The following is a 24,637-nucleotide window of genomic DNA, read 5'->3' on the forward strand; positions in this document are numbered from 1 at the left end:
TTAAATGCTTACATTGTCATCAACTACCATCAACCAATTTTTAATTTTAGTCTATTAATTAAATACAACTAATTTAGAAGGCAGTCATTGAAACATAGCTCTTGTTCTCTTTTCCATAATGAAGTCATGACTTAAAATCATAAGCGCAATATCCTTAGACACTGCTGCTTTGCTTTATCAGAAAGAAACTCTGAGTGTATTATCAACTGTGAAAAAAGATCACAGCTTCTCATATTCAGTTCCAGGGTCATGGTTCCCAAATGGTAAAAGCTGCGAATGAGGCAACTATTCCAAGTTAGCTTCAGCCCTAATGAACACAAAACTGAATTTCTTTTGCCAAGCAAAGGAGGCACACAAACAGGTACACTTTCAACCAGTCCCAGCCAGCTTTACATACTGATGTTTGGATTCAAAGAGCAGAGCCGTTAAGTTGGCTTCTGTAAGCATAAATCTGATTTTGGGTAATGTCCTTTCTCAGGTCCTCCCCTGTCTGTCTCCTCACCCATTTGTCAGACCTGGAAACATACACCCTATTCCTCCTTTAGTGAAGGGCCCTGTGGGGCGTTACTGCCACCCCTGGCCAGGGGTCACTGGGGTCGGCAGTCAGCGTTAAGACCTCAGAGGGCAGAAGCCCACCAGGTGGGAGCACTGTGTGTCCAGGGCCTGGGGACCAGGTGGAGGCTGGGTCTCTCCCGTGTCTCCAGTTCCCATCAGCAGGTCCTAGCGGGCACAGGCTGACCCGCTCTTCCCCGGACCCCGCAACTAAAGGAGGCAAAGAAACCTCAATCTTCTGATTCGATTCTTAGTGCCATAAAAAAACAACTTCCAGCGGCGCTTTGCATCACCCGCCAAGCCCTCCAGCCACCTTTGGGAGCGGGCAAATAGAATTTGAGGGGTCACGAACGCTAAAACCACAGCAAATAGAGGCTGTGTCTACAATTGCATAAACAAGAGTTAGCGGGGGGAGGCTTGGCTTCCTGGCGGCGCCCCCTCCATCCAGTATAAACACCCACAAGGGCGCGGCGTCCCGAGTGGTGGGTGGGCCGGTGGGTGCGGGACAGGAGGACGGGAGGGAAGCTAGGAGTCACGAAGCCTCCTCTGCTGGGATCGCCTCCTCTTTGAGTGGCCTCCACTCCGTCGTTCCGAATTAGTAAGACGATGCTCAGTCCAAACAGCCACCCCCGCCCAGCCCAACTGGGCTCGGGAGGGAGCGTTCCAGGGGAGCGGGGGCCGAGCGTCGGAGAGGGCCATTCGGCCAGAAGGGGGAAGCTGACAGCGTGCCCTCCCGCCTCCGTCGTGGGGAAAGGCCTAGATCGCAGTGGTCCACACACAGCGCTCTTCGGCCACTCTCCTCCTTCCTCAGGACCCAGGAGGTGCGGTGCCCTCCGCTTTCTCCCACCCCCGAGTGGGGGCACCCCTCCGCGGGACGCTTGGTTGGGTCCGGGGCGGGGCCGGCAGGCTCCACGTGCGGCCGCAAGCTAGGCTCTCCGCTCCCGCGGCTCGGCGGCCACCCCCGCCACCTCGGGGCGGGCGTGTGGGCGGAGCCTCGGGGGGCGGGGCGGGAGGCGGGGGCGGGGGGCGGGGCGGACGCGGAGCGCTCGTCAAGCCGCCGGGGCAGAGGGGCTGAGAGGAGCCGGGCTGGCGCGGCGCAAGCAGGAAGGGACGGAGAGCTGGTGAGAGTCCGACGCCTGGTGCTCCGGGCTTTCTGCGAGGTACTAGCGGGAACTCGGTGCCTGGGGGCTCCCCAGTCGGCCCCTAGCCCGGCCACCGCGCCCCGGCTGCCCACTGTGCCCCCTGCCGGCCGGGCGGCGGCTGGACGGGACTTTGGGAGGGTTTCTGGGAGTTGAGAGCCCCAGCTAAAGCAGTGTCCCCTTCTCTGCGTCTTTCTTCGCCTTCTTGCTTCCTCGGCTCTGGGCGTCGGGCACCGGGCTGGAAGGTCGCCTCTCCACCGGCAGAGCTCGCCCACATCGGGGCGGGAGGACAGGGCCCCGGGGCAGCCGAGCCCGGCAGCGGGGGAGGCGCGGAGCTCCGTGGCCGCCTGTGCGGCGAGGGCGGGAGGCCGACCGGGGCTGCGGGCTGCGCCCCGGGCTCACGGTGCCGCGCTCGGCTCCCCGGTGGCTTCCGGCGCCCTGTTCTGGGGGCGCCTGTCGGTTGCGCCCCATCTCTCGCGTCTTTGACGGGGCGCCGGGGCCAGCCCCTGAACCCTGCATTCCTGGGTGCCGTGCCGCCTGTTGTGCGCGCGCCGGGGCCCGGCAGCCGGGCTGCGGGAAGGGACCCGAGCGCGGCGGCTGCCCCACGGTCCCTGAAGTGTCTGGTCGGGGGGCCGGAGATTGAGCTGGGGCTCGGCGGCGCCAGAAGGGGGCCTCGGTGGGATGCGAGTGGGGGGCGCGGCCTGCAGAATTTGGGTTCCTGGAGGTGTTTGCGGCGTGCAGGCCGGGCCCCGGGCAGAGGAGACCACCAGCCTGTCCTGGAGGAGGGCCAGGAACTGTCAGGTATGGACCGCTGGGGGCCAACCGTGTGAGATCCACAGGGCTTCTAACAGCACCTCGAGTCCTGGGACAGCATAACCTAATGGGGAGGGCGTTTTCTTTAAGGGCATGAATAAATGGAAAGCTGTCAAAACAAGCATATTTTAAAGTTGAAATGAAGGCTGGCAGATTTTTAGGCCGTGCAGTTGTGTAGTTAGTGTCCACAGAAATATTAGCTCCTTTACACCCTTTTCGTTTTTATTTTTTGGCAAAATCTGTGTTGCCAGAATTTCCCTCAGGAGCTTTGCATTGCCCACAGCGGGGAAGGAAAACTTCAGCAAGCGTTCTCAGGTTGCTTTTGACTTCAAGCCTGTGCTCTCCAGCTTTTTTTGAGTGTGCAGAAAAAGTATCTGATTCTCTCCCTTTTTCTCTGAGATCCCACGATGTTTGTTTATTGGTTTTATAAGCATCTATTTAAATTTAGCTTTTGCACGAAATACTCCCCGTTGCCACAGGGTGTAGTTTAGGGATTAGAAAATACTGTTGGAGAAAGCTGCTAGTGGCTTCATTTTCCAAGAATGTAAGTCATTTCCTTTCTGTGATTTCAGGGAGTTGATATTTCACAGCATCAAAACTTTGTGGGGAAAATTTTCCGTAATACATCTGTCATTAAAAAGGCTCTTGACTTTTGGATTTTTTTCTTCTTAGGGCAGCGCATAAATTCAGGTTCAGCAATGTTAAAGGATAAGAAGTTTTTCAGAATCTACAGCATCATGAGAGTATTGTAGAAAGTAATTTTAACAACCACTAAGACTTACAAACAGCCTGCTCCGTAGAGAGTGGGGGAGGGGAGAAGACCAGAGGAGAGAGGCAGGGAAACAGATGCTTTTGCTGTTGTCCTTTGTAGTATAAAACTTGTAGCACTTAATCATTTTCCTTGGGTGTGGTTTTGAGAAATAAAAGTATTATGTTAAAAATGAAATTACTCCACAATATGAGATAGCTGACATTTAAATGCTCTTTCAGTATGTTTGTAAACATACTGGATTTGTATTTCATATTAAAATGGACCTTTGGGATCATTAGATGGGAAAGGTCCCCCAGGGGATATCTACTATCAAGTAAGTTATCTGCAGGATATCTTTTCCAGAAAGCAGACTGACTGTAATATGAACTAATTTTCCCCCTTTTGAAAAATTGCTTGTAAAAATGCCTGAGATCTGACACTGATGGACCACAGTAATCAGCAGTACTTACAGAACTCAAAACATCTTAAGGGAAAGGAAATCTTTCTCTATTTCCACTCCCTCCTTTCTGGGGGGCAACCTGGGTAAGCTACCAGCTTCAAGTACATAATTTGAACTTGCTGATTTAAGATGCTCCTGGCTCTCCAGGAAAACAATAGGGGCTAGGATGAAGACACTGTATTTGAAAGCAAAGTGTCCATGTGCTAGGTAATCATTTCTGGCAACCCGTTCTGTAAAAACTCATTCAATTGGGCTAGCTGAATCCAGGGAAGTGGCGGTTGTAGAGCTTTTCTAGTTTCTGGACTTTGTTTCCACTTTTAACTACACTTAAAAAGCCTTTGGCTTTCAGAACTTATGACATAATAGACTTGTGTAGCCTTTTTGTGGCAGATGCTTGAAATGAAAGTTTCAAACAGAATTGTTTTTGCCTCAATTGTCAAGTTCAGAGTTTAGTGTAAATAAGTCCTGTCTCACAACTTTTTTGATAAAGGAATTCTTTGTAGTTTTCAACTTGGATGCTGCACATTTTGATTTCTGAGACTGAGGGTTTAAAAAAAAAACCTGCAAACAATTATTTTATTACATGAAAGCCAGTACCAAGAAAAGATTAACTCAGTCCAGATGTAAAAATGTATGTGAATTTTAGATTTGGATGATCTCAACAAGTTTTCCCTTTTGTTGATGAAACTGCCTGGATCCCAGATGGCATTCACAAATGATCCCTTAGGTGGTTTCTGAGTTCAGAACTAAATTTCGGGGGACTTCTGTAAAGGCCTTTAAAATTGTTTTAAGTGTTCTAAAGGATAGAAAGTTTTCTGTATTTATGCAGACATGGGTTTTTCTGATTTCACGTTAATACAAACCTTATAAATACCCTGGTTTGGTAACTGAAGCCTGTGTAGGAAAGCCAGAAGTATTCAGGATTGTGTATTCTTATGGGCAAAGCATAGAATCTTTGGCTTTCGTTTATGCAATTCCAGTGTTGTTTTAAAGAAAATGAAGAGTTTTGTGTGTTTGCAGTCTTCAGTAGAATCCTGTTGTAATACAGTTTCTGGTTTCCTATATTAAGCAATTGGTCCTTACATGATGATCCTCTACCCCGCTCCCTCACCAACAAGAAACAACAAACACAACCTATAAGAAAACTATAGTAGTTTAAAAAAATCTGTACTTCCAGCGCTAAAGTTATAAAGGGTGTGTGTTGCACACTTAAAATTATATACTTTCAAGAAGTCTTTGATTATATAATTACACATTTGGGAGTTTAATTGCATTGTGATTGTGTATTAAACAGTTGAGTGTAGGAGGGGGGAATAGAAAAGATACAATGAAGGAATTTTATGAGTGGTGAAATTTTAGTTAAAATATGTCTTTCCTAGGGGCACCTGGGTGACTCAGTTAAGCATCTACCTTTGAGCGCCACAGAGCGGCCCCCCCCCCAACATCCTCGGGCTCCCTGCTCAGTGGGGTATATGCTTCTGTTTCTCCCTCTCCACCTGTCTCTCTCAAATAGATAAATAAAATCTTTTTAAGAAATGTATCTTTCCTAAACCCACACAGGAAAGATAGTATTGTTGGCCTCTGTAGTTAAACTTTGACATGGAGGGTAGAAGAGAGCTTTTTGAATTGCATATTATCATGCTCGCCTCGGCAGCACACGTACTAAAATTGAATTGCATATTATCCGGAGGAAGAGGCTTTGGGGCCTATAAAAATAAGTAGAAACAAATTAAAGGAATAATTTGAGAGGAAGGAGGAGGTAGAATACTGGGGCTTGAGTTGCAAGGAAAATCTGAACTTAGGATGAATATTTATTTATTTACTTATTTATTTTTAGATTTTATTTATTTATTTGACAGAGATAGCGAGAGCAGGAACACAAGCAGGGGGAGTGGGAGAGGGAGAAGCAGGCTTCCCGCCGGGCAGGGAGCCCGATGTGGGACTCGATCCCAGGACCCTGGGATCATGACCTGAGCCGAAAGCAGACGCTTAACGACTGAGCCACCCAGGCGCCCAACATCCTTCTTCTTAATTAATTCTCGTGTGTGTGTGTGTGTGAGAGAGGCTCTAGGGTAATAATGGCCAGAGTTATCATAAAATTTTGAGTGAAAACAAGCTACCTGTGCTTCCAGGTTATCTGATACGATTTGGTGGTGTAATTACTTCTGATGCAAGTTTGTATAATACCACTTTTTTTCTATATCAAGTGGAGCAATCATGTAGTATAGCATATTGACCCAAAGAGATAAATAGAACACTGGGAGAGGGAAAGAAATCGCTGATCTGACAGGAAGAATTTTCTCAGGAGGAGAAACGTGTAGTGCAGCACCAAGTTCAGACGAACCAGTGACAGGCCAGAGGAGAAGGCAACGTTGACTGGAGCTTTCTTGGAGCTGTCTGAGCCTAACATTTTCTTGAATGCCTTTCCCCACCTGTGTGGCTTACCTAACAGAGTTTAACCTGTACAGGAAGAAACCAAGTAGAAATTTGGGCATTATCTAGTTTATTTCATTAATGTGATAACTGGGATAATTCTGACCAAAAATAACTATTTAGAACCTTCAGCATTCCTAATTGATTATCCCGGAATATTTTCAGAGGTTTTCTAATAACCCTGCCTTTATACATATTTATTTTAGAACGTTGAGCAGTAATGTTTTTCAGGTATATGAACACAGAAAAGCAATTATTTTATACTAACTTATAACCACAGTTTCATATGAAGGAGGAAATCATTATAAAAATCAAACAAGTTCTGGATGAAGATTTTAGGAAATTAATGAAAAGCTCACTGAGCTTTTCAGGTAGTTCTTTGTGTGGTTTATATTAAATGAGTAGTTATTTTTCTCCCCACAAGTAGCAGCACGTGTACTGTCCCAGTTTCAGTAGATGGCTTGAGGGGGGGGGAGGTGTCCCTGTGGCTTTATTTCTTTGAACTTGTTATTGAATAATTAGATACAACCAGAAAAATGCACAGATCAGAAGTGTATACCATGAAGTGATCATATCCAGGCAGCCAGCATCCAAATCAAAAAACCAGATCACTACCTCATCCCCCTGCCCCCTAGAAGCCTCTCCTTACATTGGTAATCCCTGCCCCAGGGATAACAGCTATTCTGACGTTCTTTGCCGTGGGTTAGTTTTAATCTGTTCTCAGACTGCATTTAAGTGCAATCAAATATAAGTTCTCTTTTTTGTCTTCTTCAGCTCAACATAGTGTCATGTCCAAATTGATGCAGGTAGCAGTGCCTTTTTCTTCTGTGGATGAATGTACCCAGTTTATTTACCCATTCTGTTGATGGACATTTGGGGAGTTTGGGGCTGATATGTGGGGTATGACCTTTTGATGGCTCAAGAAAAGTCAAGCACTTTGGAGTTGAAAGGAGAATATAGTCTTAAGATAAAAAGAGAAAAATACTTCAGAAATGTGAGAGAAAAAAATGCAATATTACAAAAACACTGAAGTCTCAACTCAGTCCACAGAATCTTAAGTGTTTCAGGGACACAGGAATATACCAGCAGGATATTGCCAGATTTTACCTGAGAATTGGGAAGAGGGAGGAGACCTCAGGTGGCAGCTAGCCTCACCATTTTTTAGAAGTGGAGGGACTGAGGCCCTGTGAGGTTGAGGGACTCAGAGTCTCAGGGCTCACGACCGCGTCAAGAGTACAAGCTGCTCTGACCCTCAGTCTAGTCTAGATTAGTGCCGTCTGACCGCTAAAACCTACTCTGCCGCCCGAGCAGTGAGTCCACTGGCCTAAGGATGGGGTGCCCTTTTCTGATTGACGCCAAGGTCTTCTGTAGCTCTGTGCAGATGGACTCAGCCCTGCCCAGAGTAAGCAGAGCAGTAGCCCAGTGAGGCAGCATTTTACCTCCTCAGGGCTGTTCTGTCTCTGCTCCCCTGCAGAAGTCCCTTGAACGTCTCTTCCTCCCTTTTCTACTTCTCCCTGTGTTCTAGGCCTTTCTAGTGAGATCCTGGGTATTAAGTGCCAGGTAGGTGACATCTCGAGGTCCCTCCTGATTTATTGTTTCATTGATCCATAAATGATCTAGGTTGGACCCCAATTTCAAAGGACTGTTTTCTAAATATTTTCAGAATAGTTCACTCTTAAGGAGATATTGTGAAAAATTCTTTCTTCTTTTTTTTGTTTTTTGTTTGCCTCTTCCTGCCATTATGTCCCCACCTTTTATACACTTTCCTCCTCCCCTGGACACCCTTCCCCCTCCTTCAAGTTATCTTTTTGTAAACATCCCTGGAAACATCCTGTCTCTACCTACAACAACAGTGAAATTCGGATGCTGAAGTCTGTGGCAGTCTCCAGGAAGCATTTACTGTAAAACATAGGATTATGAGAAATCTAACAGATAAAACAAAGTGCTTACAAAGGGAAACAAATGATATATACGTATCTTTCTTTCGTCTTTCCCTAAAGAGAAAAAGGGCATTTTTTGTGGTTTAAGAAAAGGCTCAGAATTTTGACGTGGGCTCATAAGCAAGATGAAAAACAGGTAAAATAACAAAAGTTTTACAAATGGGTAGTAAATATATTCTGCTCAAATGAGATACTGCTTAGAACAGCAAAAACTTAGCATGTGTAATCTTAGAAAATAGAAAAAAAACATGCTCACAATAGGGTCACAACTCTGACAAGTTGCTCGCTGAAATTACTGCAGAAAGAGTAGTATGTTTTGGAGGCGACATGGAAGAGAAGCAGGAAAGTATAATGGTAAGAACGAGGTCTTTGGGTGCCTGGGTCACTCAGTCGTTACGTGTCTGCCTTCGGTTCAGGTCATGATCCCAGGGTCTTGGGATGGAGCCCCCATCAGGCTCCCTGCTCAGCGGAGAGCCTGCTTCTCCCTCTCCCACTCCCCCTGCTTGTGTTCTTGTTCTCGCTGTGTCTCTCTCTGTCGAATAAATAAAATCTTAAAAAACAAAAACAGAAAAAACGAGGTCTTCTGAAATCAGTCCTCTGGGGCCCGGATACAGGCTCCACTATCTTCCAGTGTGTAACCTTGAGGAAGTTACTTAATTCTCTGAACCTCTTTTTCCTTATCTGTAAAATGAGGATAATGATAGTAACCATACCGCAGTGTGGTTTTGATTATTAAATGAAATAGTACATATAATGCAATGGCATGGTCTGACACAGTAAATTGCCAAGTAATGTTAGCTCTTATTACTGAGGACAGAAAAACCTCGATGTATAGGATTTTTAGTTTTCTTGGAAGTCCCTGAGCCTTTAATTTACAAGCAACTCATGAGATTTTATTATGTTTAGTTTTTGATGACATTCAGCAGGCAACAAAACCTAGTATTTCTCAGGTAAAGATACCAGGCAATCTATGTTGCTGCACTTAGAGTAGCTGCTGGCCTGTCCCATTGATCACTGATTGATTGATTTTTCCTAATTCTAATTTCCAGTAGTCTCACTCAGTCTCTCAGCTTCTGCTTGCTAGATAATTCTTTCCAGATGCTAAAAAATAAATCTGCAGATTAAAAAATACTCTCTTTATGATAATTAAGGTTGTGCAAAGTATTTTTAAATGTAAAGAGTACCAAATGGCCCATGTCTTTTGCTCTACATAGATTTTATGTACTTTTAAAGAAAACCACGATTATTGGTATAAAGCAATTGTTGTTTATTTCTCTCATCCCTACCCCCCTCCAGTGGCACAGTTTATATAATGTGGGTCAGACCCCCTTTATAATTTTCTCTCATGAGGCCCAAAGCTTACGATTTTAGACTATTCATTCAACAGAAATTAATAGTCTGAAAGTTTAAAAGGAACGTTTAAGAAAAACAAACTTAAGCACATTATAAAGACACATTTACATCTAAACAGCATAATTATAAGCCCAGTCAAAATAGGCACAGCATCCTCCAGAATTATCATGATGTATCATTCTACTGTGTTCATTAAAAGCGGGACCTACTCTGTATAACCCCATGCCCTGTAACACATTGTATAATATCTTGAACTTAGTGAACATTTTTTAAAGCATTAAGTTACTGTGTCCATCAAAAAAATGGGTTTTACATCAGAAGTATCCAGGACCATGTTGAATACTTCGTGCAAGTCCTGCCAAAGTGCTTCTTGTCTAGGTGGGTGAACAAAATACATGTGTGTGGAAAGGAATTAGATGTTTTCAGATAAGTGCTAAATGGAGTCGTAGTTTTAGGGAGCAGAATCGCTAATGGCCAAGGGTAGGATGTCCCTTGCTTCCCTGGGGCTGCTGGATTTGTGTTGGGCCATGAGGTCAGGCTGGGATCTTTCTCTTCTTCAAGTACATAGGAGCTTTTCTGGGAACAACAACAACAATAAAAAGGTTAGGATCTAGTAAAAGACTCAAATATTAAAACTATGAAATTGGAATTATTAAATGTTTATTTAACTTCATTCATTTAATATAATGTATGCCTACTGTGTTCCAGGCACTGTTCTAGGCCCTAGAGATATGTCAGTGAACAAAATAAAGACAAAAGGCCTGCCTTCATGGAGCTTATATCCTATTAGAAGACAAACAATAAACACAACAAGGCAAATTTTACAGTATTTTAGAAAGTACTAAGTGTGGTTGGAAAAAGAAAAATAGAACAGGGTAAGGGACATTGGTAGGGCTGGAGGAGGGTAGTGGGGCCTTTGGCAATTTGAAGTAGTATGGTCCTGATAGGACTCACTGAGAAGATGACTTGGAGGAGGAAGTTGGCCATACAGAGATACTTGGGGGGGAAGAGCATTCCATCAGAGATTAGCAAAGGCCTCAGGCAGAAGTGTGGTTGGTGTGTTTCAGGAACAGTGAGAAGGTCACAGAGTAGTAGTAGTAGATGAGGTCAAAGAGGTTTAGGTGGCATGTCCTGTAGGGCCTGACTGGTGGACCATTTTAAGAACTTAGGCTTTTACTCTGAGTGAAATGGGGAATCTTTGGAGAGCTTTGAGCAGGAGTAAGGGGATTTGATTTGCATTTTAATAGAATCACTGGCTGCTATGTTGAGATGGAAAAGTGGAGCAGGGTGGTCAAGGGCAGAAGCAGGGATACTAGTTAGCAGCTGTTGATAATAATCCAACTGAGAAATGTCAATAGCAGGGGAGGAGGTGGTGAGAAATGACCAGGGTTTATTTTATAGATCAAACCACTAAGATTTCCTGGCCAGCTGTTAGAGGAGTATGAGAGAGATCAGAGTAAGGATAACGTCAAGACTTTTTGCATAATTATTGAGTTGCCATGAACCGAGATGGGATCTGATGGAGGAGTTGGTTTGCAAAAGATAACTGGGAGCTGCTTTAGACATGTAATGTTTGACTTCCAAGTGGAGAAGTTGAGTAGGTTGTTGGATATAGGAATCTGGAGTTTGGGCACCTGGGTGGCCCAGTCATTAAGCATCTGCCTTCGGCTCAGGTCAAGATCCCAGGGTCCTGGGGTTGGGCTCCCTGCTCAACGGGAAGCCTGCTTCTCCCTCTCCCACTCCCCCTGCTTGTGTTCCTGCTCTCGCTATCTCTGTCTCTGACAGATAAATAAATAAAATCTTTAAAAAAAAATAGGAATCTGGAGTTTAAGATATCCAGGCTGGAGATTCAAATTTGGAAGGTGCCAACAGAATTTGGATGAGATCCTCTAAGGAATGTTTGTAAACAGAGAAAGCAATCCGTGGACCAAGTCTTGGATCATACCAGTGTTTACAGTTTGTTGAAGAAGAGAGGAAATCTCCTAAGAAATTATCTTACAACATAGGAATTATGCACATATTTCCAACATAGTGGACCTAAGTGTCTCCATTTCCTAATTAAGTGTTATTATTAGAAGATACTGTTATTTCTTTTGACCCACAAGATGGGAGGAATGAACTGTGAGTTGTTTTTCTGTGATGAGGCACTTGGGCTGATCCTGAGGTGTTTCAACCTGTAGAGATTGAGTTGGTAAGAAGGAACCAGTAAAGGAGACTGAGAAGGAACAGCCAGAATGATAGGGGGGAAATTGGAAGAATATCCTTGAAGTCAAGTAAAGAAAAGTGTCTGAGGGAAGAGAGAGTGAATCAGTGGTGTCATAGGTTGAGGGGTGTGAGAGGTCAAGTAGGATGAGGACTGAGTTGCTCATTGGATTTAGCAAGGGAAGTCATTGGTGACCTTGACAAGAGCTGTGTCAGTGGAGGTGTGGGGACGAAACCTGATTGGAGTGGGCTCAAGAGGGAGTAAAAAGCTTTTGAAAGAGAATTCTTATTTTCAGTTCAGTTTTTTATAAATATCCAATATTGAATGTGAGTACTATTTAATATATCTGATAGACTTTGGGGTGGGACTTCAGAATACTAGAGGCCATGAGGGTCTTCAACAGGCTCTGACAGGGATTGGGGGAGCCTTTGAGCTTCCTTCTAGTTATTACTGGTAGAGATCCTAGTGTTTAGATTGTAGACCGTTTCTTTAGAAGCAGAAAAATAGGGGGCGCCTGGGTGGCTCAGTCAGTTAGGCGGCTGCCTTCGGCTTGGGTCATGATCCCGGGGTCCTGGGGTCGAGCCCCGCATCGGGCTTCCTGCTCGGCGGAGAGCCTGCTTCTCCCTCTCCCTCTGTCTGCCGCCCTGCCTGCTTGTGCTCTCTATCTCTGTTAAATAAATAAATAAAAATCTTAAAGAAAAAAAAAGAAGTAGAAAAATAGTTCTGATGCAGTTTCTTTATTCTAAATTGCATCCCTTTGATAAGAACTATATCCTGGAAGCACAGTCGCTTTGTGTTGAGACTTTTTGTTCTGTTTCTAATAAAGAAGTGTCCTTTACAACCCATTGATCCTTTCTATGAAAAGGATACAACAGAGCCCCGGGGAGACCTGTGCTTTGAGTTGGCTTCCTTTTCAGCAATGGTGATAGGTTGACCAGCCACATATCCTAGTGCCGTGCCCCACGGACCTGGAAGCCTTCGTTCACGGAATGGATGGCTCAGGTTAGGGGTTCCCAAGAGGGGAGAACAAATTAAGTAATAGAAACATTGCTTGTTTTATATTTCTTTTATACCTTGCTGATATCTTCCATTGTGAATATTATTTCAAAGCATGTGATTATGCAATTTTCATAGTTCTGTATTGTATATCATAATTATGCACCAAGGATTTTCTCTTCTGGGAATTACCTTTCAATTATAATGCTAACTTTGTGTAATACTATCATCAGAATGAATCAACAAGTCTCTGATACTAATTATCTTTTCTTTTCCTAAGCTTATTAAAATGTTAACACATAGGCCTTTAATGCTTAAATATTGTTTTTGGGTAGTTAAAAGCTTAAGGTGAATGGTAGAATTAAAACTTTGTTACATGTGTTTGAATGTTGTTTGGTATTAAAAGAAAAGTATAGTAATAGTCTTTAGAAAGTTGCTAATTATGGGAAAATGCTGGAAAGAACAAGGGCTTTTCTTTTGCAGTGGATTATGGGGCGTGTTTTTTGAGAAGTGGCACTCCGGGGGCTATATGTGTGTTTCCAATGGGTTGTGGTGTACACATAATGTCAGCATTCTCTTAGGTACTGCTCTGTCAACACTGCTTTATTAGTATCATTTTGAATGTTTTTTCAGCTGAAACTTATAAGTCACTCCACAGTTAGTTAAATGAGCGTAATTGGCTTGTAACAGAAATTCTGACACAAGGCCAATGTGAAATAATTTGGCAGCCCTAGGTGTTTTACATGGTAAATACTGGAGTGTGCAGAGGTATAAAACTAAGCAAATTTTGAAATAAATGTTAAGTCTCTTAAGTCAGTGACTACAGGATGAAGTCCAGAGCTCTTAAGCATGGGAATTCAACATGCCAAACCAGAGCTGCAATCCTGTGGCCCACCGGGAAGACAGACTGCAGACATGTTTTGGTTTCTAACATAGTATTAAAACATTTTTTTGCCAACATTTAAAAGTTGAAATTTTTAATTAAAAAAAAACCCTGAATTCTGCACCTTCTTTTGAAAAATCAGAAGGCATGGTGATGATTTTTTGGGAGCAACATAACAGCTTCCCCTTTCATATGGGATTTGTACTCTGCAGTCCACCATAGTACCCAGAAGAGATCCTCTTGCCCCCAACACTGAGACAAAGTGGTTGTTGGCATTTTCATCCTGCAGGCTTCCCTCCTTTCCTGCCTGCCCCAGTAGGCACATAAATTTACTCTCCTTATTTATAGTTACTTGGATGATTTTCCAGTGTCATATCACAGGTCCTCAAGTCTAACCAAATTTTTCTCCTCCTTGTCCCCCATGGTCTCCATTATCAGACTAATACTTAGTCTGGGTCCTCCTTGCTCTTCTGCTTCTACTGACCGGAGCTGCATAACGTCTGTATCACTGCATTGGAACTTAGTACCTCCTCCTTTATGTAGTCCTCTTTTTACATATATTTTCTAGCTCCCCAGCTGTAAGTTTCTTGAGGGCAACAACCATATCTTATAATTTACTAGTGCCTCGCAAGTTTATTTTAGATTTACTAGATTAATTATTGTTTAGATTTATCTCCCAGTGGATGGTAATATATGATTATAATGATGCTTTAGAAGAATTAGAAAATACCAAAAATTGCGGCACCTGGGTGGCTCAGATGGTAAGCGTCTGCCTTCAGCTCAGGTCATGATCCCGGGGTCCTGGAATCGAGCCCCGCATCGGGCTCTCTGCTCGGCCAGGAGCCTGCTTCCCCCTCTCCTCCTGCTCCCCCTGCTTGTGCTCTCTCACTCTCTGTCAACTAAATAAGGGAAAAAAAAAAGAAAATACCAAAAACTTATGTAAAATATATTGCCTCAAATAGGGCTTTCTTAATTTACTATGTCCATTTCTTTGTAGCAGGATTTATGTAATTTTTTTGAGTATTCACTAAACACCTCATTTATTGCCAGTTCTGATTCTGTTATGTAGATGGATGAAGTTTCCAAGTAAGTGGATCATTATTACATAGCAGTTTATTATTTTAGATATGCTTCCTTCTAAGGCTAATACTCTTTTAAATGTCTTATTTTTTCATTCTTTTGACAACTAGTATGTACCCTATGCAGAAGGACCTGGCGATAGCGTGAGTTCAACAGGCATTATGGTGCCTGCTCTCCTGAAGCTTTAACCTGTTGGCTGGAAAGGCAGATTTAAATAACAGTATATAATTGTTCAATTTTTTTTTTTAAAGATTTTATTTATTTGACGAGAGAGACAGCGAGAGAGGGAACACAGGCAGGGGGAGTGGGAGAGGGAGAAGCAGGCCTCCCGCTGAGCAGGGAGCCCGATGCAGGGCTCGATCCCAGGACCCTGGGATCATGACCTGAGCCGAAGGCAGACACTTAACGACTGAGCCACCCAGGCGCCCCTATAATTGTTCAATTTTGATAAGCATTACCAAGAAGTAGGGGGTATTCCGAGGCCTTATAAAAGAGCATTCTGGTCAGAGGGTGGGGCTTTAATGGGGAGTTCTTAACACAAGTGAATTCTTAACTCCCTGTCTTTCTCATAATTCCATAACAGTTTGTAAAAGATTCTGAAAGTAAAAATTTAACCTTAGAAACAAATAAATTAGGCAATTTCTGTAAAAAAAGAAGAGTTAAAAAAAAACTTTTCTAAAAAATTTACCATTGGCTGCAGTCATTGCATTAATGATAAAAAATGAATTACAACTTTATAGTTTATTTTGTTTGGTACCTGAGTTGAACTCGATTTAAGTAAGTAAATGAAAGACAAAAGGGAAATTGGGCTAGAAATTTTCAGATACAGCTAACTTGGAAACCAACTTTAATTTTATGAAACCATAATTATTTTAAAGATGTTTGAAGTAAGGACTTACGGCTTCCAAAAATAGAATATAAAAAATTGATTTTTTTCCCCCAAGTGGTTAATTACCTTTATTTTCTATCTCCAAACCCGTGACTGAAAAATATTAATAGTTTATCGGTCTGATCTTGGAGTGATGTAATACGGTGTCATGAAAAACCTCAGCAGTAAAGTTAGTGGCATTTGTGAGCCAAAAAATAGAGTGGAATTTTGTGTGGTGCATATATTTTATCACAGCAATCAGAAATGCCTTAGGCATTTTTTTCCCAAAGAAAATAGAATTCTATACTTAACTAAACCCGTCTAAATATAGTGGTAAAGTTAATTTTTTGCATAGTTTAGTGGCACACTGAAACGAAGGTCAGCTGAGGTGGTGCCATTTCTGAAATTGCTGTTGAGAAACATGTTACTGGTAATTATAGAAGGAGATTCAGAAAATTAACATATTTAAGGAAGTTTTAGTTCAAATAAACCCAGGATTTTCAAATGTGAGCTTAAGGAAATCAGATCAGGACATAGTTTTTAAGAAATGTCAAATGTCATGTAGAATTAAAGTGAATTCCAAATAAATCTTTTTAACCCCAAATATGCATTAACTCAGCCCACATTAATTTTAAGTTACGAAGAGGATGTTTAACTGATTATTTGTAATTTACTAAATTATTTGCTTTTCCGGTGTCTACAGAAATATAAAGAGACATTTTCATGAATTTTAGCTGTAGAGTAAAAACTAGCGGGGAAAGCTAATGATAAAGTTTCCTTTAATGATTGTTTGGCTTATGTATTCTTGAACTAGACTTATATTTCTGACCAATAAGTTTCAGGAAACTTTAAGCAGCATATCATAGATAGAGGACCTAAATTAATGCATTTTAATGAATAAACTATTTTCAGTTGAGGAGACTGAAATAAATACTCAATTGCCAAGGGGATGGGAAAGGCTATGAAATGTTGTTTGGGGGCCTGGTAGGCTGGTTAGTGGTCACTGAATTCCATTTTCTAGTGCTTGAATCCTGACTAGACTTGTTGTAATGGTGACTCGTGTTTGTGTATCTTTTTCTTGTATGATGTTATTGTCTGTACTGTGGATATTAGTCATGTCTTCCCAGGTAGGCAGTAAGATGTTTTGAGGACACATGAGATGCTGTATTTCTGCTCTCTTGAATTCTTCCATAGCTCCTAGAAAACTGTTGGCTCATGATGTAAGCCCAACAGCATTATGGCTTTATTCTTTCTGATATGTATGATATGAGAGTATTGTCATCTAGATGTAAACCTTCAGCAAGTCGGGAAGCAAGCATTTGACCCATTAAAAAAAAGGTAACAGAATTGTGTTTATGCTTACCTCCCAAGACTGACGTTTAAATGATACGTATGTATAAATCATACAATACCGATAGGTATTCCTATTTCAGGTTGGCATTGGAAGTATACATTTTGTTGCTTAAATATTCAAAAGATTATGAAAAATAAAAATTTTGTTTCATAAACTTTCAAAAGACCATATGTAAATACTGGGTTTTAAAAATTAGCAATAGACTGCAGTAATAGAAATTATCTCTAATTTCTCAGTGCAAGAAGACAAAGTCTCTTTTGAAATACCTTAGTTCGGCGTTTCTTCCCAGCCTGCATCAGAACAGGTTTCTTGTTTCCTCATGCCATGAGTTTTCTCGGGTGACAGTACAATATGCACGGCGTTCCTCTGCTTTCCTGGGGCTGACCGAGACACAAGCTTAATCCATTGGAAACGCCCATTTAACCATGCCTGCAGTTTTTTCTCCTTGGTTTGACAAGTGGTGGTGTCCACTCTTGTTCTGGTGATCAAGTTTTCCATGAGGGGGTAGTCTTAAAATGACATGGGCCTCTGACCATTTGAGTTGATGTGCTTGGCCCAGTGGCCTAGGAGTGAGATGATAATGGAAGTTATTTTGTAAGTATCTTTATGAACTTTGAACCTTCCACAGGCCAGGAGCAGTTGACTCATAACACAAACGAAAAACTGTGTTTATGAAAATCCATGTTATGTATTTCCAAGTCTGACATATGAATAAAATATAACTTTCATAACAGTAATATGTAGTTAGATTTAATGTAGCATTGAAAAATACAAATTTTGTTTGTTTTCAAAAACTATGAAGATTGAATTTTGGTTACCAATAAAATGTAGCTGTACCATAGAACATTTTCCTCAAAGAAACAAATCAAGATGTCATTGATTTGCTTCCTGTGATAATTTTAAAAAATAACGTATATATACAATATATAAATATATATATATTTAAAAATGTTTGGTTATGGGAATAATTACGTAATGGTAAGAATAATTCCAAATGGTGTTCTTTCGATTCTCTGAGATGCCAAAATGTAAAATAAAATAATAGGTCTTCAGAATGGTATATGCATCTTAATTAATGAGGTTTTTCTACCTAAATGCAGATAGAAATATAGCCATATAGCACGATTAAGAATTCTGTCATTAGAGTTCGGTATTATAATAGATCACTGTTCAGAAGTTGAATTACATCTGATTTTGAGAGAGGTCACAGATCTTAAGGTATTGTTAGATAATGGAAGATACTACTAAAATAACACAGTGCATTTGCAAGTGCTTTGTAAACGTGATACCCTGTACACACCTCAGGGTCTTGTATAGTTCTCTGGATGGTCATGTACTACCAGTAGGTGTCCACAAGAGAAAGCAGAGCGTAGAAATTGCTGCAGTGTTTACCCTGGGCTGCAGGTCATGAGAGGGAGACTGTGACACTCTAAAATGAAGCACAAATGCGGGGCGCCTGGGTGGCTCTGTCGTTAAGCGTCTGCCTTCGGCTCAGGTCATGATCTCAGGGTCCTGGGATCGAGCCCCGCATCGGGCTCCCTGCTCCGCGGGAAGCCTGCTTCTCCCTCTCCCACTCCCCCTGCTTGTGTTCCCTCTCTCGCTGTGTCTCTCTCTCTCTGTCAAATAAATAAATAAAATTTAAAATAAATAAATAAAATAATGAAGCACCAATGCTCTGTGTGTGTGCATGGACACATACTCTGTAGGGCAAGGATGCAGAGTATTCATCAGAGTAAGAACCATGATTCATATATATTACCTCTTAAAAATTGAAGGTGAGCATGTATTTCCTTCAACTAGATATTCTGGCATCATCATAATTACATAATGAATATCTGTGTGACGTTTTGTAGTTTTAAAAGGAATTTTTACTTTGCTTACTTTATTTGATCTTCAGAGTAGTAGTCCCTCTATTTTACGGTTGAGGAGGTTAAATAATTTGTACGACTTTACAGCTTTACCTGATACAGTTTGTGACACAACCAGAACATGGTATTCTTCTTCTAACTGCGGCCTGGGCTTTTTTGCCAGTCACAGTCATCCTGTTGATAAAACATTTCTGGAATGTTTGTAAAATAAGATGTGACATTTTGATTTCTTTTTTTTTTTTAGTACCTTTTTAAGTCAATTATAGTTTCTGCCAGATACTAAATCAACTTGTTTTCCTTAGTTAACTTACATGGATTTTGCCATAGAGAATTTTTGTGTCAGGCTGAACTAGATAGGGTAGTCTTTTCAAACATACTGTACTTCCTGTGATAATGCATTTAACGTGGCACAAAATTCCTGATCATTGGATTTTATTAGAAGACAGCAAGGTTTACATAAAATTTCACCCTATTAATCCTTTGTTCAGAGCAGCTGTTACCTTGAAAAATATCTCTAGTAGTTTGTAGGGTTGGTTAGTAAAGGAAAATTAGAATAAAGATGTTTTGAAATGATTATACATTGTACACTTAAAGGTGAAACACTACAATAGCGTGACTTCTCTTGAGAACGTTGTAATCTTTAAGTGCTAATGTTTTATGGAAACATACCACAGGCCTTTTTGTAGGAAGTTTTACTTACATGTGGACTTTGCGGATGAACCCAAATTTAGCATGAGAACATCTGCAGTTCTTTCCTTCATTCAGCTGTCCATTTATATGCCAAGCATTTTGTTGGAAATTCAGTGATGAACAAGGCATGGACCTATCTTCTGGAAGTTAGAGCCTGGATGATAAGGGGAGACGGACAAACCAATGAACACTTACATCACATGACAAATGAAATGCTACCTGTTTAAAACTCTGCTGTGCACTTTTTGTTTAACAAGAAATTTTATCTCCAAAATTCTTACTAGGTGATACCATTGGTATACATAAAAGGCCAACCTCTGTTTTTACTTAGTAAAACATTTAAAATTATACTCTTTTTTTTTCCAAATCACCATGAATCCTATGTTTTAATTTTTAAGGTCTGGTTTAAACTTTCTGAAGCATGGGTTTCGCCAGGTTAGCTAATATTGTATTATATCACTTTTGTTTATACCCTGTGTCATGCAGCAGAGGGTTTGAGGTAATGTGGTATTATTACTTCACACATACAACACTTAAATGAACATGTAGATTCATTAAATTTTTTAAAATCAGCTTTTTTATGATATAAATTACACACAATAAAAATAAAGTTCACACATTTTAAGTAGATAATTCGGTGACTTTTGAGAAATGTATATAATCATGTAACCAGTGTCACAATCTTGATTGTCATGCCAAAAAGTTTTCTGCACCTCTTCTTAGTCGGTCCTCTTCTCTCCCACCACTTCCTCCTCTTCCTCCTTCCTCCCTCACCCTCGTTATCCACAACAACTGCTGATTTTTAGTTTTGCCTTTTATAGAATTTCATGTAAATTGAATCTTCTGACTTGTAGTTTTTTTGTGCCTTTCTTTTGTATCTGGCTTTTCTCACTTAGCATAATAATGCTTTTTTGATCCATTCATTTTGCTGCATATACCTATGGTTCTTTTTTCTTATTGGGTAATAGTTGTCACAATTCGTTCATTCATTCACCTGTTATTAATGGATATTTGGGTTGTTTCCAGTTTGGAGTGGAACTTTATTATTTTATGAATGAAGTTACTATGAACATTCATGTGTAAATTTTTTTAAAATTTGAGGCACACCAATCAATGCGTTTATGTTTTTAAAATTTTTATTCAAGTGTAGTTAACATACAGTGTTACATTAGTTTCAGGTGTACAATATAATGATACAACAATTCTATCCATTTCTCAGTGCTCATCAAGGTAAGTGCACTCTTAATCCCCTTTATGTATTTCACCCGTCCCCCCACCCACCTCCCCTCTGGCAGCCACTTTGTTTTCTGTATTTAAAAGTCTGGTTTTTGTTTTTCTCTTCTGTTTGTTCCTTTGTTTTGTTTCTTAAATTCCGTATGAGTGAAATCATACAGTATTTGTCTTCCTCAGTCTGACTGACTTCTTTTATCATTATACACTCTGGGTCTATCCATATTTTTGCAGATGGCAAGATTTCATTCTTTTTTTTATGACTGAGTAATACTCCATTGTGCGTAAATACCACACCTTCTTTATCTATTCATTTATCAGTGGACACTTGGGTTGCTTCCATATCTTGGCTATTGTAAATAATGCTACAAGAAACATAGGGATGCATATATCTTTTTGAATTGGTGTTTTTGTTTTCTTTGGGTAAACACCCAGTAGTGGAATTACTGGGTCATATGGTAATTCTATTTTTAATTTTTTGAGGAAGCTCCATACTGTTTTCCACAGTGGCTGTACCAGCTTGTATTCCCACCAGCAATGAATGAGGGTTCCTTTTTCTCTATGCCCTTACCAGCACTTACTTCTTGTCTTTTGAATCTAGACATTCTGATTGGTGTAAGGTGATATCTGATTGTGGTTTTGATGTACATTCCCCTGATGATGAGTGACGTTGAGCATCTTTTCATGTGTCTGTTGGCCATCTGTATGTCTTCTTTGGAAAAATGTCTGTTTATGTCTTCTACCCATTCTTGATTGGGTTAATTTGGGTTTTTTGGTGTTGAGTCGTATGAGTTCTTAGAAATCCTCGGATATATCATTTGCAGATACCTTCTCCCATTCATTTGGTTGACCTTTTGTTTTGTTGATGGTTTCCTCCACTGTGCAAACGCTTTTGATATGGTGTAGTCCCAGTAGTTTACTTTTGCTTTTGTTTCCCTTGCCTTAGTAGACATATCTAGAAAAATGTTGCTAAAGCTGATGTCGAAGAAATTAGTGCCTATATTTTCTTTCAGGAGTTTTATGGTTTCAGGCTTCCCATTTAGGTCCTTAATCCTGTTGTGTATAGTGTAAAAAAGTGGCCCAATTTCATTCTCTGGCATGTAACTGTCTAGCTTTCTCAGCACTATTTATTGAAGAGACTGTCTTATTCTCACTGTATATTCTTGCCTCCTTTGTCATAGATTAATAGACCAATGAGCATGTGTTTATTTCTGGACTCTCTTCTGTTATATTGATCTGTGTATCTGTTTTTGTTCTAGTACCATCCTGTTTTGATTACTATAGCTTTGTAGTGTATCTTGAAATCTGGGAGTGTGATGCCTCTTGCTTTGTTCTTTTTTAAGATTGCTTTGCTATTTGGAGTCTTTTGTGGTTCCATTTAGTATTATTTGTTTTAGTTCTATGAAAAATGTTACTGGTATTTTGATAAGGATTGCAAGTGTAAGTCTTTGGTGGATGTATCTTTTCATTTATCTTGGGCAGATACCTAACAGTGAGATATCTGAGTTCTATGATGAATGAATGTTAGACCTTCTACGAAGCTGTCAGTTGTTTTCCGAAGTAGTTAATACCATTTAACATTCTCACCAGCAGTGTCTGAGAGTTCTCATTGTTGAAAATTCTCACCAAGGCTTGGTATTACCAGTGTTTTCAACTTTAAACATTCGAGGGGTATGCATTGTGGTATATCACTGTAGTTTTTAATTGCATTTTCCTAATGACTAATCATGTTGAACATCATTTCAAATGCTTACTTGCCATTTGTATGTCTTTTTCAGTGAAGTGACTGTTTAAATTATTTTTAAGTGAGTTGTCTTCTGCTATTAGTGAGCTATTTAAGTATTCTGGATTTAAGTCTTTAATTAGATAAATGTTTTTAAACTATATTTTTTTCCAGTCTGGGGATTGCATTGCCATTTTTTAAGTGACTTTCAAAGAACAGAATTTTGTAAAGAAGTTCAGTTTATCCTTTAAAAAAAACATTTGACCACAAAGAACTCCTAGAAGTTTTCTGTAAGTTTTACAGTTTTAGTTTTTATATTTAGATCTATAATTCATTTAAAGTTAATCTTTGTATTTAGGCTAAGGTCCGTTCTTTTCCATATGAATATCTAATTGTTCCAGCACCATTTGTTAAAAAAGTTTATTCCCTCGCTAAAGTACCTTAGCACCTTTATCAAAAATCAAATGACTTTTTAGGAGGCCTCTATTTCTTGACTCTCTATTCCATTGACCTATATCTCTTTAGGCCAATATTTTACTGCTTTGATTAATGTATGTATTCTTTACAGTAAGTCTGAAAATCAGGTAGTAAGCCTTCCAACTTTGAATATGAATAGGGGAAAACCATTCAGTCTTTCACCATTAAGTATAATATTAGCTGTAGATTTTTCATAAACTGTCATCACTTCTACTCTTAGAAGTTTTTGAAAGACTCCTTAGAGGGAATTTTAGGACTTGTCTCTTCATTATCGAAGACTATATCGAAGGTTACCAGTAGATAACTTACAACTTTCCAAATCTTACCTGAAAAAGAATTTTCATCCAGCTTTCCCTGGAGAGACCATGATTAGTACCAACACCATATTTTCTTAATTCACTTTTCCAAATGTGAAGGTCATGAAGGAAAATAGACACTCCTCTCTTAGTGAGTACTTTTTGAACACTTTAATAGTTCTGCCCCTGGATCTGAGATGATAAGACGCCGAGGCATTTGTTGGCATTATATAACATTTTCTTGGATATGATTAAGGGAGTAAGATGACAGTGATGCACCACTGGTATTGGACAGTGGTCCTGCCTTGAGGAATGGTTGACCTTGGAATAGGCTGCTCATCTGGTTTTTTTCAGGATCAAAGTCTATAGGTCAGCCTCAGGACTCATTGCCTTTCCAGGATGATGAGAGCCATATAAAAAAAGCAGTGCTAAACAGAGATAGGTTGGTTTCTGTTTTTTGTTTGTTTGCTTGGTTTATTTTTAAGTTCAAGGTTGAGTTATGGTTCCATTTTTCATGGAGGATAACCCTGTCATTGTAGGGTAAAGTGTAATTCTGATTTCCTTCCTCCACACCCTTTAAAAACCAGACTTTTAAGTCTCTCTCAAAGTATTAGAGGATGATTACTATAAGAAGGAATGTTGTCTTTTGGCGGTGTGCTGGGGGGATGCACATCACAGAACCAGAAAATGGTGAACAGGTAGGTCAAATGGAGACAGCTTGACTGGGCTATTCAGTGACACGCTGTTGGACTGTATAGACTTTACACACCCGGGAGCCTGGAGGTTCACTGACAAATGGCTTTTACTTCTACTCTCTTTGGAATATACGGGTAATAATTGAGTTGGCTTTGTTTTTTTATCTTATTTCAAAACCCCGGTTGAGAAGAGTTCTAGAAACAAGGCCTGTGATTGGTGTATGGGAAATAGAATATTACTATGTAGGTAACTACTACTTGAAAATGAGATTTCACACTTGATGGAACTGGCAAATTTATGGTAGCTATCTTCTAAAAGTAAGCTAACGGAATTTAATGCTGGATGATGGGTAAAGAGAGCCAGCTTCTGATTGAAGATTACCTTGGGGAAAACATAAGGGATGCAGCCTCAGCTCCCCGTGATGTTCCCTACGGCCACCTTAATAGTCTTGGATTTGTGTTTCTCCAGAATAACACAAATCACCTCAGTCTTCTTAGAGTAGATTGGCTAATGATTGGGTGATGCTTCCGGGAAATGGGGTAGCCATAAATAACGGAAGCCCTATATAAAATAAACATTTTTATCAGTTTTCTTAAGTAAGGGCTTTTAAAACTATAAATCAGAGTTTCAGGCTTTTTTTTAATGATTAAAATAATCATTGTTTTCTCTGACTTTTGAAATTGATATTTTCAGATGTCTTTATAAGTTTATGTGACAGCTTTGTCTCTAACTTACTTATTCATAGTCAAACTCCCAATGGGGTGTTAAGTAAGAACTTTTGTAGCAATATCAAGCCTTGTTAGAATGTCCAGAGGAATCTTTTACTTTGAAT

The 24,637-nt window shown here is 40.5% G+C and overlaps 1 protein-coding gene across 4 annotated transcripts in view; it reads left to right on the top strand.

The window, feature by feature from the left end:
• The first annotated feature begins 1,574 nt into the window (after positions 1-1,574).
• Positions 1,575-24,637, top strand: part of FRMD6 (FERM domain containing 6) — an 80,248-nt gene continuing 57,185 nt past the window's right edge. For 2 of the 4 annotated variants that reach the window (XM_045900845.3, XM_064571048.1), the window contains exon 1: positions 1,575-1,712. The gene's annotated coding sequence lies outside the window, so the exon portion shown is untranslated. Of the gene's footprint in view, positions 1,713-2,081; positions 2,493-24,637 lie in introns of those variants that run through there. The other 2 variants (XM_045900847.2, XM_054513704.2) reach the window with 2 other exon arrangements.

This window comes from Mirounga angustirostris, unplaced genomic scaffold (assembly GCF_029215605.1).
Source record: "Mirounga angustirostris isolate CCGP_5_RB_7025 unplaced genomic scaffold, mMirAng1.0.hap1 SCAF_9, whole genome shotgun sequence".
Taxonomy (NCBI): Eukaryota; Metazoa; Chordata; class Mammalia; order Carnivora; family Phocidae; genus Mirounga; species Mirounga angustirostris.